At 43.3% G+C, this 14065-nt stretch overlaps 1 protein-coding gene across 1 annotated transcript in view; it reads right to left on the bottom strand.

Moving 5' to 3' along the window:
• Nucleotides 1–14065, bottom strand: part of cdyl (chromodomain protein, Y-like) — a 267295-nt gene that overhangs the window by 71847 nt on the left and 181383 nt on the right. The gene's annotated exons all lie outside the window — the stretch shown is intronic.

Below are 14065 nucleotides of genomic sequence, written 5' to 3'. Positions count from 1 at the left end.
ACCTCCTGCTCCAAATAGTCCAACATATCTAAACTATTTGAACCAGTAACTTTTCAAAGGTCTATTATCCTCCATCTAATTTAACTTCTTACTGTCTAATTTTCAATTTGCCCCCAGATATTTGAACCCTTGCCCTAAGTGACATGTGATATTTCTCCCCTTTGCCTGGTGCACCTCTCCTAATCAACCCCAACTTTTCAAATCTTCCCCCAGGACTTAACTCATTATTCCCTATATTCTTCTTTATTTTTGCTCTTTAGTGCATTATGAGCACTATTGGAAAGATAAACACAGTATGGACCTTTCTTTTTTTTAAAAATTGTAGAGTACCCAATTCATTTTTTTCAATTAATGGGCATTTTAGCGTGGCCAATCCACCTACACGTGGCCAATCCACCTGTGCTAACCACTGCACCACCATGCTGCCCAGTGTGGCCCCTTCTGTACTAACTTCACAGATGCACAGAATTGTTATAGTGGAGAAGGTTGTCACTAGGCACAGTCTGTAACAGCTCTACGAATGAGCAATCCCATTAACAATTCTCCCGCCGTCTTCCTGTAATCCTGCGCATTCTTCCTTTTAGGATAACAGTCCAAATCCCCTTTGATTGAACCCCCTTCCAACAGTCTCAGGTAGTGTGTTCCAGACTGTAACAATTCTCTGTATGAAAATTGATTTGTTTGCCAAATAGTTCAAAACTCGACAATTAGTTCAAAACTGTGCCCTTTCGTTCTCAATTCTTGCATGAGTGAAAACAATTCTTCCATATCTACTCTACAGAGACACCTCAGGATTTTGAATAAGTCTATCAAATCTCCTCTCAACCTTCTTTTCTCCAAGGAAAACGGTCTCAAAATCCCCAGAGCCATTTTTGCGAATCTTATCTGTACTCTCTCCTATGCCTTCATGTCCTGCTCGGCAACCTAGCCCATTACCAAAAATAAAATTGGAGAACACTGGAAACAATTAGTAGATCATATGGATTTATTCCAGGTTTACCTGCATTTTTTGGCAAGTTACTGTAACATAAATCCACATCGAATTGCATCCGCTTCATTGAATTACTCAATGGATCAGGAAAAGGGAAAAGCCTTTCCTGCAGGATTTGTCTGATCACAAATGTTCAGAATAACGGGTTCAAGTTGGAATACTATTCAAAAAAGTAAGTTGCAATAAAACCGAACATATGATTTAATCAAGATACAATAAACTAAAATCTTCTGCTGTATTTGTTGTGAAGCGTCCCTGAAAAAGTGCCACTGTTTGCTATATTCCCTACATCCCACTGGGAGCTCAATATGCCAAAAGCTGAGGGGATGAAGCCACTAGGGAAAGTGATCAGGACTTGCCTGGAGTACAGGAAGTGAGGTAGGGAGATGCAGGCAGAAATTGTGATTGCAACATGATGGATAGCACAAGCATCAGTGACTGTTACAAAAGCAAAATATTGTGGTTGCTGGAATTCTGAAATAGAAACAGAAAATATTGGAAATACTCAGCAGGTCTGGCAGCCCCAAAACATTAACTTGGTTCACCCCGCCACTGATGCTTCCAGTTGCCCTTGTTAATAGAATCCAAGCTCTTCGGTGAAGTCAAAATCAAGACACTGGGCGCGATTCAGCAGACTTGGTCCACGGTCAGGCACGTTTAGCGAGGTGTTTCTCGGAGGCTGCAGCACGAAGCAGCACCCAATTATTCAATGGCACTTTGCCCTTTTTTTGGCATCAGGGGATTTCTCTCTGCTGAGGCCACGCTCAAGAGCGATTTCCTGCTGGCGAGTAGAAACGGCTGTGTGGAGATCTGCACGCCATTTTGCTTACCAACCTTGGGGTGGGGAGCAGTAAGGTCAGGGCAGCCTATGCCCGTGAACCCCCCCGCCCTCAAATTGGCGAGCACCCTCCCAAAGCCCAACCCATGCCAGGTCCAACCTGGTACCACCTTGCCCACCCCAATCACCTGGGAGTCTCCAATGGCTGAGCCCCCCCCCCCCCCCAAAGTGCCGTTACACCTGGTTGACGGTGCGCTGTCGAGGTCTCCCAGGTGCGGCTGTCGAGTCCCGGGTGCTGTGTGAATCCTGCATCCGGGTATATAAATGATCCATTAGGCTCATTTAAATATACAGACCTGGATCTTGCCCAGTGAGGGAGAGATCCAGATCATGCCGGGCGGAATGAATCAAATGACTTGCGCGATTCAACGATTGCACCTGGTGCTGAATCGTGCCCATTAGGTTTCTCTTTACTAAGAGAGTTTATTGTCTTTGATCAGTCTCATACCTTGGCTTCCACTCAACAGTGTCTCAGCTATCCCCAATTAATATGGATTCAGATTGATAGAGATGGTGCCATGGAGAATGCACCAGTTGATGGTGCCGGACAGTCAACTGCCAAGCATGATTTGAAATTTAAACCAGGAAGCTCGACAAATTAGTCAAGAGAGTTCCGTGTGGTATGAACCAGTGAAAGTCTATCATTTATTTTGTTTACCTGAAGCAAGTGCAATGTGTGTACATGTTCTGTCTGCAAAGAATAGGGCCCTGTGTATTAACTTATGTAACTTCAACACACACAAATGCACCACACTGGGAGCTTTACTAATGCACTGGTCAGTGTAGTTTTTAGCACACTGAGGATTATTTATAGATCTAGCCCAATTGTGGAATCACATCTAATTCTGAACACTGTTTTGCAAGCATGGGCTGGTTGGTCAGGGTCTGTTCTCGCCTGCCACTAATTGTGGAAGGAACCTGCTGTTTGATATGATTCGCCAGTCTTTGAGACATATGGCCTACATAACATCACACTGGTACTGAAATTCATGAAGCACATTACTCATTTGTGTGACAAGTAGAACGCCTTTTTGGCTTGACGGCAGCATCCGGTTAGTGGCAAATATCGTTTATGAGACTACTAGAAACCAACAGCGTGAAGCAGCTAGCTGGATAGCACTTTTCAGGGCCAAAACCGACAGCTTAGGTCAGTTCATGAGTTTGCGTGATATACAGCACAAAATGATCAAATCAGGATAGCCATTATCCTGCAGGATGTCTTAGATGCATTCTATGTCAGCATCAAGCTTGCGTGGTGAGAAAATGGCTCAGGCCCTATTAATGAGGTTGCCAATAAGAGCAATCTTAATAATGCATAGAGCTGAAAGAATCCAAACATGTGCATTGACCAGTGAAGGTAGGTTTGAGGAAGATCATGCTAGAGAACCCGCTGGCAGATTCCGCAATTAGTACATCAAGGAAAGGGAGTTAATTTGACTGTTCCATTTCACAATATCAGGGTTAGGTGGATTGACCATGCTAAATTACCCGTAGTGTCCATAAGGGTTGGGAGGGGTTATTGGGTTGCGGGGATAAGGTGGAAGTGAGGGATTAATGTGGGTCGGTGCAGACTCGATGGGCCGAATGGCCTCCTTCTGCACTGTATGTTCTATGTAATCTATGTAATCTATGTAAGCTCATTAAGACATGCAAGGACATTATTTGCTATGTTTAAATCCGCAGCAACATCCATTGTAACACCCACATATGGAAATATGCAAGGAGCTCGAGTGTCATTCCATCAAAGACAATTTTCTCATGAAATTCTTATGTTGGAGCTGGGCCTAGAGGCGATCTCACGACAACTTCATAATTTGGGGAAATGTGGTATCGTTAAAGCTGAATTCAACTGAGAGAGTCGTTGAGTTCATAATCTCAATGGATATTGATACAAGCAATGGTGGTGGGCATAGATCACACAAATATCTATGGTTTCTTAAGTGGGACATTGGTGAATATGCTAACAATGTAAAATGAGCAAATGGACACAGCATAATCATTAATATGCCAGTCATGCATGGTCTTCACATATGTGAAGGAATCCTCCACCATGTATCTGGAAAAGCTGCTGAAAACTGGTTGTAACAATTCACCCGACCATTTGGCGAATTCATGTTGTGTAGAACCAGTCATAGATAAGGCAAGGCATAAATGGACATCACTTGTGTATCTTGGGAAGTGCATATGTGGATGCAGCGAGCCGTGAGGATGAACCCTGCCGCATATCACGTGGCACCTCATCGCTCTTTCACAAGTCCAGCAAGCGATTTTTAGCTTACTTTCGAGCCAGAGCCTGGTCATGTTGAACAGGCCATCAAGACTGGTGTGCTTTTTGTTGATATAGTCACATTTTTAAGGATGATTATTCCCATCCCGTTGTCAGATTTACTACTGGTGTGCATGTCCGGGTTGGTCTCAAGGTCTTGCAATGCTGCATACAAAAAAAAAAATCAGACAGATGATTTGGAATCCTGCAATATGCGTGCTTTGGCAGCTTGGCGCGCTTTCAAGGATTCCGCATCTTCGGTAGACCCTTGGCAGGAGTAGAGGAGTTTTAACTCCGCAAATACCTCTTTCTTTCTGACTTGGGATGAGGCACAAAATTTAAATCATGCACAAGAACAAACCCGTTGCTTTCTGAAAGTACATTGGCCAGATAAATTTGTTATGTTGTTGTGTTTAGTGGTGTTGTTAATTGCATTGTCAAACTGCTTCCACTGGAGTTTATGGTGCAGACGTGTTTCAAATGGACAATTTTATGGTGCGTTCGCCTATTGTAACAATATATTAGCATAAGTGGAACACAAAAGAAACAAAACATTTGCACACCTCAAACCAAGCGCAGTTTGAGGCATGGCGTAAATTGGCAACACTACTGTTCCATTTAATCTCCGATAAATACTCGCTTAGTTGCGAAACGGTGTCTCACTTTAGCATTATCTATATGTTTGGAAATGAAAACTGGTAGAACATTGGGTCTAAAGAGCCTTGGAGAAATTAGATAGCTAGCTTACCGGTAAACGTACCTGAACTATGTTGTTGATATCCCAAATTTAGTCTTTGTTGTACCTCGTCTCAGGTGTACAAATAGTGGCTTGGAAAAAAAAAGATCTTGCGTTGCTGAAAAAATACATTTTGTCAAATCTTCTAGTCTTGCACTCATCAGGACAATCACAAGTTTACCAATATCAGGGGAAGCAACAAATTAGTGCATACTTGAAAATTTTCCTGCATTGTTTTAAGTTGGTGACAAATTGCTAGATCCAACACAACAGTTGGATCTATAGTCAAGCCATAGACAACAGAAACAAAGATACTAGCTGAAGTAACAAGGCAGCCATAGCAGCATCAATGCTTCAGTTTAAAAGTTGCTTCTTCAGCAAACCATGAGCAGAAAATCACCATAGCTTTCTCAATTATAGATAGGAGCGTTGCAGTGCAGGTGCTAAATGCATTATTTTGAACATCCTCCAATGTATGGTGTAATCATCAAAGAATCCAGATGAGAGTTTCAGATCACACAAATGTTGGTGGAGATAGGTTTCCCTTCCCACTCCACCTGTCGGAATTGTTTTGCAATGTCAGGTCTGAATCTCAAACAAACTATGAACATTTGTGTAACCCAGATCTGGTCAGACAGTATGTAGAATACAGAAGCAAGCTAGTCCTTGTTAAGTCACCATCTACATGAAGTATCTCCAATTTTGTATACCCACCTAGTTTCAATATCCCTCTATCCCTTTTGATTGCTCCACCTTTCCATTCTATCTTGATTCCTGAAATAAGTTTCTGCTTAAAACTGGTCTGAATGTTGACTTGTGCGATGTTTTCCCCCCATCATCTGCTCCAAATCTCTCATGTTTAAACTTATAGTCCCTCTTTCTTTACAGCAATGACTGTACGTATCTAAAGAATGCTGAAGAAAGCTCAGCAAGTCAGGGAACATCTGTGAAGTAAGAAACAAATGTTTCAGGTCAATTAGAATCTGCTACTTTGATCGTTATTCCGACCGAATCTGCTACTTTGATCTTTATTCCAGCCTACCTTGGGATGATTAAAATTATTGTTCTTGATATCATTCCAAACCATTTGCCTGTAATACTCGTGCAGTTTGCCTGATTTTTAATGTTATTTATATGTGCTTAAAACAACCACCTCTCCCACACGCCAACCTAACCAGGGCATTCTTACCATCTAATGTTCTAGCATGCTGAGAAACTGGGAAATGCTGGGATTTGGGTGGCCTCGTACACAGTCACAAAAAGTTAATGCGCAGATATAGGAGCCAATTAGAAAAGCAAATGGCATGTTAGTCTTTCTTTGTAAAGTCATATTGAAATTATATATGACCTAGGTAAGATTACTCCTGGAGTGTTGACTGTGTCAAGTTCTGGTTTACTTACTGAAGGAAAGATTCATTTGCTTAAGAGGCAGTGCATTAAACGTTCTGTAGCTTCATTCCTGAGAGGAAGTTGAGCGCATTGTTCTGTGAGGAGAGAGGAGTAGGCTAGGCTCATGTTTCAGAGTAAAAAATCTTAAAGGTAGATGTTGGGTAGGGAGTCTAGAAACATAGGTCACAGTCTCAGAAAAATAAGGGACTAGCCACCTCAAATGAGATGTGAAATTTCTTCATTCAAAGGGTTACGCATCATTGGAACTCTACCCTAGAGAGCTGTGGATGCTCACACACTATATTCAAGACAGAGTTCAATTGATTTTTGGATACTAAGGGAATCAACTAAGGGATATGGGAATAGTGCATGAAGGTGGATGGAGGTATAGTCAACAATGTGCAAGGGGGAGGGGGGAAAGAGGATGAAGGTCTACAGGTAAATTTTAGAGAGCCAGGAAGGTGACTAGCAAACAGGAGTAACTCTAACCTCATCGGGCAGTGTGGTGGCACAGTGGTTAGCACTGCTCCCTCACAGTGCCAATGACCCAGGTTCAATTCTAGCCTTGGGTGACGAGGAGTTTGCACATTCTCCCTACGTTTGCGTGGGTTTCTTCTAGATGTTCTGGTTTCTTCCCACAGGTTAGGTGGATTGGCCATGCTAAATTGTCCCTTAGTGTCCAGGGATGTGTAGGTTAGTTTGGGAATGGGCGAGTGGACCTGGGTGTCCAGGAATGTGCAGGTTAGGTTACAGGGGAGCGGTCCTGGGTGTCCAGAGATGTGCAGGTTAGGTTACAGGGATGAGGGAGCAGTCCTGGGTGTCCAGGGATGTGGAGGTTAGGGTACAGGAGAGTGCATCTGGGCAGAGTACTCTTTCAGAGGGTTGGTGCGCAGTTGATGGGCCCAATGGTTTCCTTCTACACTGTAGGGATTCTAGAACCTCAAAAAGATAGCAATCTCCCCATTACTCCTGGTGTACAAGCTCGACAGTATAGAAAGAGGAAGATAGAGCAGGTGAATGCATGTCTGGAGGGTATGTGCAGGAGGGAAAGCTTTTCCTGGGGCATGTCAGACCAGTTCTGGAAGAGTTACGGACCCGCCTGGTCCGAGCTCTGTTGTAGTACAACCAATGGCCTTGTGCAATTTGCGACTGGTGTCGCAGGGGGTTTAAACTAACTTGGAAGGGGGCAGAAACAAGATGTACTAGAAAGCAGAAACAAGATGCACAATGGATTGGGAAAGACAGATAGACGGATAAGACTAACTGGGAATGTAATAGGATCGACATTAGGTTTAGGGTGCAAGTATGTAAACACATGAGACGTCGTCAATAAAGTTGTGAGCTGCAGGTGCAATTAAACAGATTATGATGTGGTGGCGAAAGGGAACTAGCGCAAAAAGGGTCAGGACTGGATAAAATTCCTGGATCCAAGGTGTTCAGTAAGAATGGGGGAAGAAAGAAGATGGGGTAGAATTTATGATCAAGGAGAATATTGCAGAGCTGGAGCGAAAGGATGTCCTGGAGGGATCAAGGTCAGAATCCATTTGGTTGGAGCTCAGAAACAATGACACTACTGAGTGCATACTACAAGGCCATCAAGCAGTGGGAAAGATATAAAGGAGCAAATTTGGAATCACATACTATAAAGCAGATATAATTGGTGAGGGGGTTAATTATCCTTGTATTTAATTTCATTCATTTCATAGATGGTGTTGCTAAGTGTAAAGGACAGAGAGGGAGAAGAGTTTTTGAAGTGTATTTAGAAGAAGAAATGGTTTTGCTCAATACACGTTTCCAACCCAACAAGGAAGATGACCTGGTCTGCAGAATGTGGTAGGTCAAGCGGAACAACTGTTGGTTGTCTGGGCAGCGATCATAGCATACATCATTTCACACATTCCAAAAGAATGCAAAGTCAGAACCAGGGTCAGCGGCCAGCAATTAAGTCAGGAATGTCTACTAAATCATTCCAAGGTTCAAAATTTTACCTTTGGTAAAAATAATTTGAATTTATATAGCACCTTTAATGCCCGGACTTCACAACCAATTAGGTGCTTCTTATGTGCAGTTATTTTTGAGATCGAGGAGGGCATGTGCATTATTGTGTCACATAGTCATTGGGAAAGGCAAAATGTGCGGCAAACCTTAGCACTTACACAAAAGGTCATGCTGAAAATGTTTAATTTTGAAACCAGAAACTAAAAAACTTTTATGGAAGCCATAAACTAATAGCATTAAGAAATAAAATGCTACCATTTGCAAATTTTAGTAAAAGACAAAAAAAAAAATCCAATTCCAAATATTTTTTTCCAAGACTAGAAAAATGGAGTTAGTTTCAAACAGCTACAGCAAGCATGGAATTAGCAGGAATAAAAGTTCAGGAATAAAAATAAGTACTCTTCTACACATCATTCAGAATCTTGTACAGCACAAAACAAAAGGAGGCAATATGAAGTAACTTGGACCATCATTTCATTCACCCGTGACTCTTGCGCCACTCTGCCATTATACAACATGATCAGAAATGCAGCAGTCGATTAGTTTACAAAAAACTCCTGCAATAATGGCCAGTGAATCTGTTTTTATGATGTTGATTGAGGGATAAATATCCCAGGGATATCACCCTGCTCTTCTTTAAAATAGTGGCATAGGATCTTTGTGTCACACTGAAGGGGCCAACGGGGCCTCAGCTAAAAGATGGCAACAGCATAGCACTAGCTCAGCACGGAACTGGGGCTGAAACAAGTCAACCTTCTGATTGAAAGGAGAGTGCGTTACCGCTTGTGCTGAAAAATATGGAGGGATGCATTGACAGTGAGATTGATGCTCAGGATGGCTAAATTTACAATCACCCATCTTGCCACTGCAGGAAGATCAGAGCCATTAAAATATTTGTTATTATTCCATGAAGTCGGCGTATTTGCGCAGTGACATGTTTTGTAAATTAACATTCGGTCCGTTTTTAATTGTGATTCAGCAAGATTTAGGAAAATTACTTTTATAAGATGAAGTTTATACAGAAAACAAATATCAGCACTTTGAAAAGTTGTCTAAATGGTACCTTGCTATACAAAGCAGCTATTGTCTACAGCAAGTCCTCATTTTAGGTCAGCCCCACTTTAAGTTGTTTTTGCTTTTAGGTCAATTTTCCCTGGTGTAAGTCATGATTTTTGCTTTAAGAATAGTCTCATACCATTGCCTTCCTCTCAACATCGCTGTCAGTTTTCATTGCATGAATGTGGCTGACCATCATCACCTTTTTTGCAGTCACCACCTGCTATTATCGTGTGTCGACTCCCTTTATGTAATATCGGTTCTTGTGGTCCGATTAGCACCATTGTTAAGGAGGCAGCTTGTACTGTATTCAAGGCAACACTGATTTTTGTTTTAAATCTCAGAGGCATCCAAAGCCAGGAGTTGTTTTCTTCTCCAAGCAAAAATTTGGATTTAAATTTAAATTTTGGAGTTTCAAGAGTGCCTGCTGTGGGTGAGACTTTTAAATTACCTTTAAATCTGAGCCAAAAACACCAAGTGCTGGGAATGTGCCTGCTGATACAAAGAAAGCAAGAAAAACCATCAGCCCAACAGTGAAATTGGAGGTTTAAAAAAAGGCTGGTGGGGGTTATTAAAAATGCAAATTTATACTGTATTTTATTTTAATGATTTTTTTGCAAGTTATTTCAGCTCAGAACGCAGTGCTGCAAGTGCGGTACAGTATTCCAATTTGCATATTTTGTTTTTTTTCCAGGTGAGAAATGTCTGATGGAACCCAACTGCAGTTTTAACATCAATTCCTGTGGTAACCCATGAATGACAAAGTTGTTTCACTTGAAATCGCGATTTCTAGGAATGCAACTATAACTTAAAATGAGGGCTTGCTGTACTTATGATAAATGCTTTATATACCGCATCCTTCTACTGCAGCATTAATACATTGTTCCAAAAATATGCTGTTGCAGCAAAAATACATGCTTTATAAATTTAAAAACAATTTCAAATGTGTCAATATTCTATAATCTGCAAATAATGGCAATAGATTAACGAAATATTGTAATTGCACATTTTTCATCACGTGATATCATAAGGAACTCAGCTTCAGAATTCATATACAACAAATAAAGCACATCACAGAAAACCAATGAGTGTACCAGTTCACTGGAATGTACCAGTTCACTAACCACAACTCCATCTATATATGGATAATGACACCGAGACTTCCAAAAGCTGTATTTCAGCACTTTTCCGTACTCTACACACACTCTTGATTAATAGTTAAATATTAAATAGATAACTATTTAATAAATAGTTACAGTTTCTTGACCAAATGGATTTATACTTTAAAAAAAAAAAACCCGATGCATATTAAACAGACTTACATTAATTTTCTTTAGCAACATTACTGAGATAAAATCATTTTATTGCATTTATTGACACTTATCAAAAAGCTTTAATGGTTTGGACCAGATTCAAACCCATACTGCAATGTCTGAGCTGAAAGTTTGGTTCTTGATCGTAAAGCTAAGATTGCAATACAAGCAGCTGCTGCTTATTCACTAGTTGGGAATGATGCAGAAAGACAGCTTTGCTAACATGACTAACATGATAGAGCTTCACATTAGAACAGGAATAGGCATTATGCCCCGAGAGTATATTCTGCCTTTCAATTAGATCATAGCTGATCTATATTTTAACTTTATGTACGGTCTTGGTTTCATAATCTTTAATTACTCCTGCCTAACAAAAATCGATCATCTTTAAGTTTTGAATTTTTTAATTGGCCCTTCCAGCCTCAAAGAGTTTTTCAGAGCTCCAGATTTTCCTGTCCGGTGGATGGGGTGTGCTTCCTGAACAGCCAAGCTCTAATTTTATGGTGATGTCCCTTGTTCTAAGCTCCATAAGATGAAGTGGTTTCTCTCTACCCTATCAACTCCATTAAAGCAGCAAACACCTCAATTAGATCACCCTATAATCTACATTCAAGAAGCAAGTCTCGTCACTGCTACTTAGCCTCATAATTTTCTTTTTAAAATATATTTTATTACAAACATGTATCAAAATAGGTTACAGCGAATAAACACCCTGGGAAACATACTTCCCAACAATCAACTATACAGTCTGGACAGATATTCCCCCTTTTTCACCCCCCCCTTCCGCTGCGACGAACAGCACCATAAAAATGTCACAAACATCCCCCACCTTTCCTCAAATCCCCCTGAAGCGCCCCTTAACTCATACTTTATCTTCTCTAATCGCAGGAAGTCGCACAGGTCACCCAACCAAGCCGCTATCCCCAGTGGTGCTGCCGACCGCTACTCCAACAAAATGCTCCGCCGTGTAATCAGGGGCGAAGGCCAAGACATTGGCCTTCTTCCTCTCCATGAGCTCCTGCTTCTCTGAAACCCCAAATATCGCCACCAAAGGATCTGGATCCACCTCCTCCTCCATTATCCTGGCTAAGACCGCAAACACTCCTGCCCAATTTTTCGCAACCCCAAAACATGTGCGTGTGATCCGCCCACAACTCTCACACTCACCATCTGCTACACCCTGAAAGAACCCACTCAGTCTCGCCCGAGTCATATGCACCCTCTGCACAACCTTAAACTGTATCAGGCTCATCCTTGCACAAGGAGGTCCCGTTTACCCTACGTAGTACCTCACTCCATACTCGCCAATTAATCTCCCCTCCCAACTCCGCTTCCCATTTCTCCTTGATCTTCACCACCCGCTCGCCTCCCTGCTCCCCCAGCCACTTGTATATATCCCCAATTCTTCCCCCCCCCCCCCTCCACATCCGGAAGCAGCATTCGCTCCAGCAGGGTGTATCCTGGCAACCTAGGGAACCCCCTCCAGACCTTTTGCGCAAAGTCAATAATAATAATAATCATAATATTAATAATAATCGCTTATTGTCACAAGTAGGCTTCAATTAAGTTACTGTGAAAAGCCCCAGTCGCCACATTCTGGGGAGGCCGGTACGTGAATTGAACCCGCGCTGCTGGCCTTGTTTTACATTACAAGCCAGCTGTTTAGCTCACTGTGCTAAACCAGTCCCCGGCAGCGCCACCGGGGGTAGCGGCTTGGTTGGGTGACCTGTACGACTGTGCTAAACCTGCAGATACTTGAACTCATTCTCATTGGCAGCTCTACCCTCTCCCTTAGCTCCTCCAGACTGGCGAATCCTTTCTCCAAATACAGATCCCTCACCTTGACCAGCTCCACTTCCCTCCACCTCCTGTATACACGATCCATCTCCCCTAGCTCAAACCAATGATTCTCACATAGCGGCATTGCACTGACACTTCTTCCACCTGAAAATGCGTCCTCAACTGATTTCATATCTTCACTGTGGACTGCACCACCGGGCTCCTTGAATACCTACTCTGAACCATTGGCAACGCTGCCTTCACCATAGCCCTCAAACTAGACCTCTTATAAGATTCCTCCTCCGTCCTAACCCACTCTACTCTTTCCCACCACCGCCGCACTTTGTCCACATTCGCCGACCAATAATGAAGCAAGTTCGGCAACGCAAACCCCTCCCTGCTGTCTCTGCCTCTGTAGCAGGGTCCTCCCCACTCTGGGCACCTTCACCGCCCATACAAAGTCAGAAATGATCGTGTCCACTTTCCGAAAAAAGGCCTTTGGTAGAAAGATCGGGAGAGCTTGAAAGATAAACGGGAACCGCGGCAGAATATTCATTTTCACCACTTGGACCCTCCCCGCCGGCGTTAAGGGCAGTGTATCCCACCTCTTAAGATCCTCCCTGGCCTTCTCCACCAGCTTCGTTAAGTTCCACTTATGGAGGCCCGTCCATTCCCTTGCTACCTGAATCCCCAAATACCGAAACCTATCGCACGCTACCGTAAATGGCATTCCCCCTAAATTAGCCCGCTGTGCCAGCTCATTCACCGGGAATACCTCGCTTTTCTCTACATTCAGCTTGTACCCTGAGAAACCTCCAAACTTCCCCTGTAGGCCCATAATCCTTCCCATACTCTCCAACGGATCCGAAACATACAGCAAGAGGTCATTGGCATAGAGCGACACCTGATGCACCCTCTGTCCCCTCATAATCCCTCGCCACTCTGCCAACCCCCTGAGAGTCATCGCCAATGGCTCTATGGCCAGCACAAACAGCAGCCGTGACACCAGGCATCCCTGCCTCGTATCCCTGTGTAAGTCAAAGCTTTGTGAGCTCATATCATTCGTCCTCACCCTTGCCCTTGGTGCCACATACAGCAACCGCACCCATGCCACAAATCTCATCCAAACCCAAACCTCCCCAAAACCTCGAACAAGTAACGCCACTCCACCCGATCGAATGCCTTCTCCACGTCCATGACCACCACCACCTCCGGTACCAGAGCCCCCGACAGATTCATCACCACATTCAACAGCCGTCTTATATTACTCGCAAGGTGCCTGCCCTTCACGAAGCCGGTTTGATTTTCTGTCACCATCCCGGGGGCACAGTCCTCCATCCTCCCCGCCAACAACTTAGCCAATACTTTCACATCGTGTTCAATAGTGATATGGGTCTACACGACCCACATTCCACCGGGTCCTTCCCCTTTTTCGGGATTAGTGTGATTACTGCCTGCGTCATCGTCTCCGGCAATTCCCCCTTCTCCAGTGCTTAATTAAACGTCCCCAACAGGCCCATCAGAAATTCCTTATAAAATTCCGCCGGGTACCCATCCAGCCCAGGGACCTTCCCCATTTCATACCCTTGATACTATCCAGCACCTCCCTCAGTCCCAGAGGCTCTCCAATGCCTGCCTTTGCTTCCTCCACCTGGGGAAATTCCAGCTCGTCCAGAAACCACCCCATGTCCCCCTCCTC

This window comes from Scyliorhinus torazame, chromosome 6, assembly GCF_047496885.1.
Source record: "Scyliorhinus torazame isolate Kashiwa2021f chromosome 6, sScyTor2.1, whole genome shotgun sequence".
In the NCBI taxonomy this organism is placed as follows: Eukaryota; Metazoa; Chordata; class Chondrichthyes; order Carcharhiniformes; family Scyliorhinidae; genus Scyliorhinus; species Scyliorhinus torazame.
Note: the sequence above shows the minus strand (reverse complement) of the source record. Positions and strands in the feature narration are given on the sequence as shown.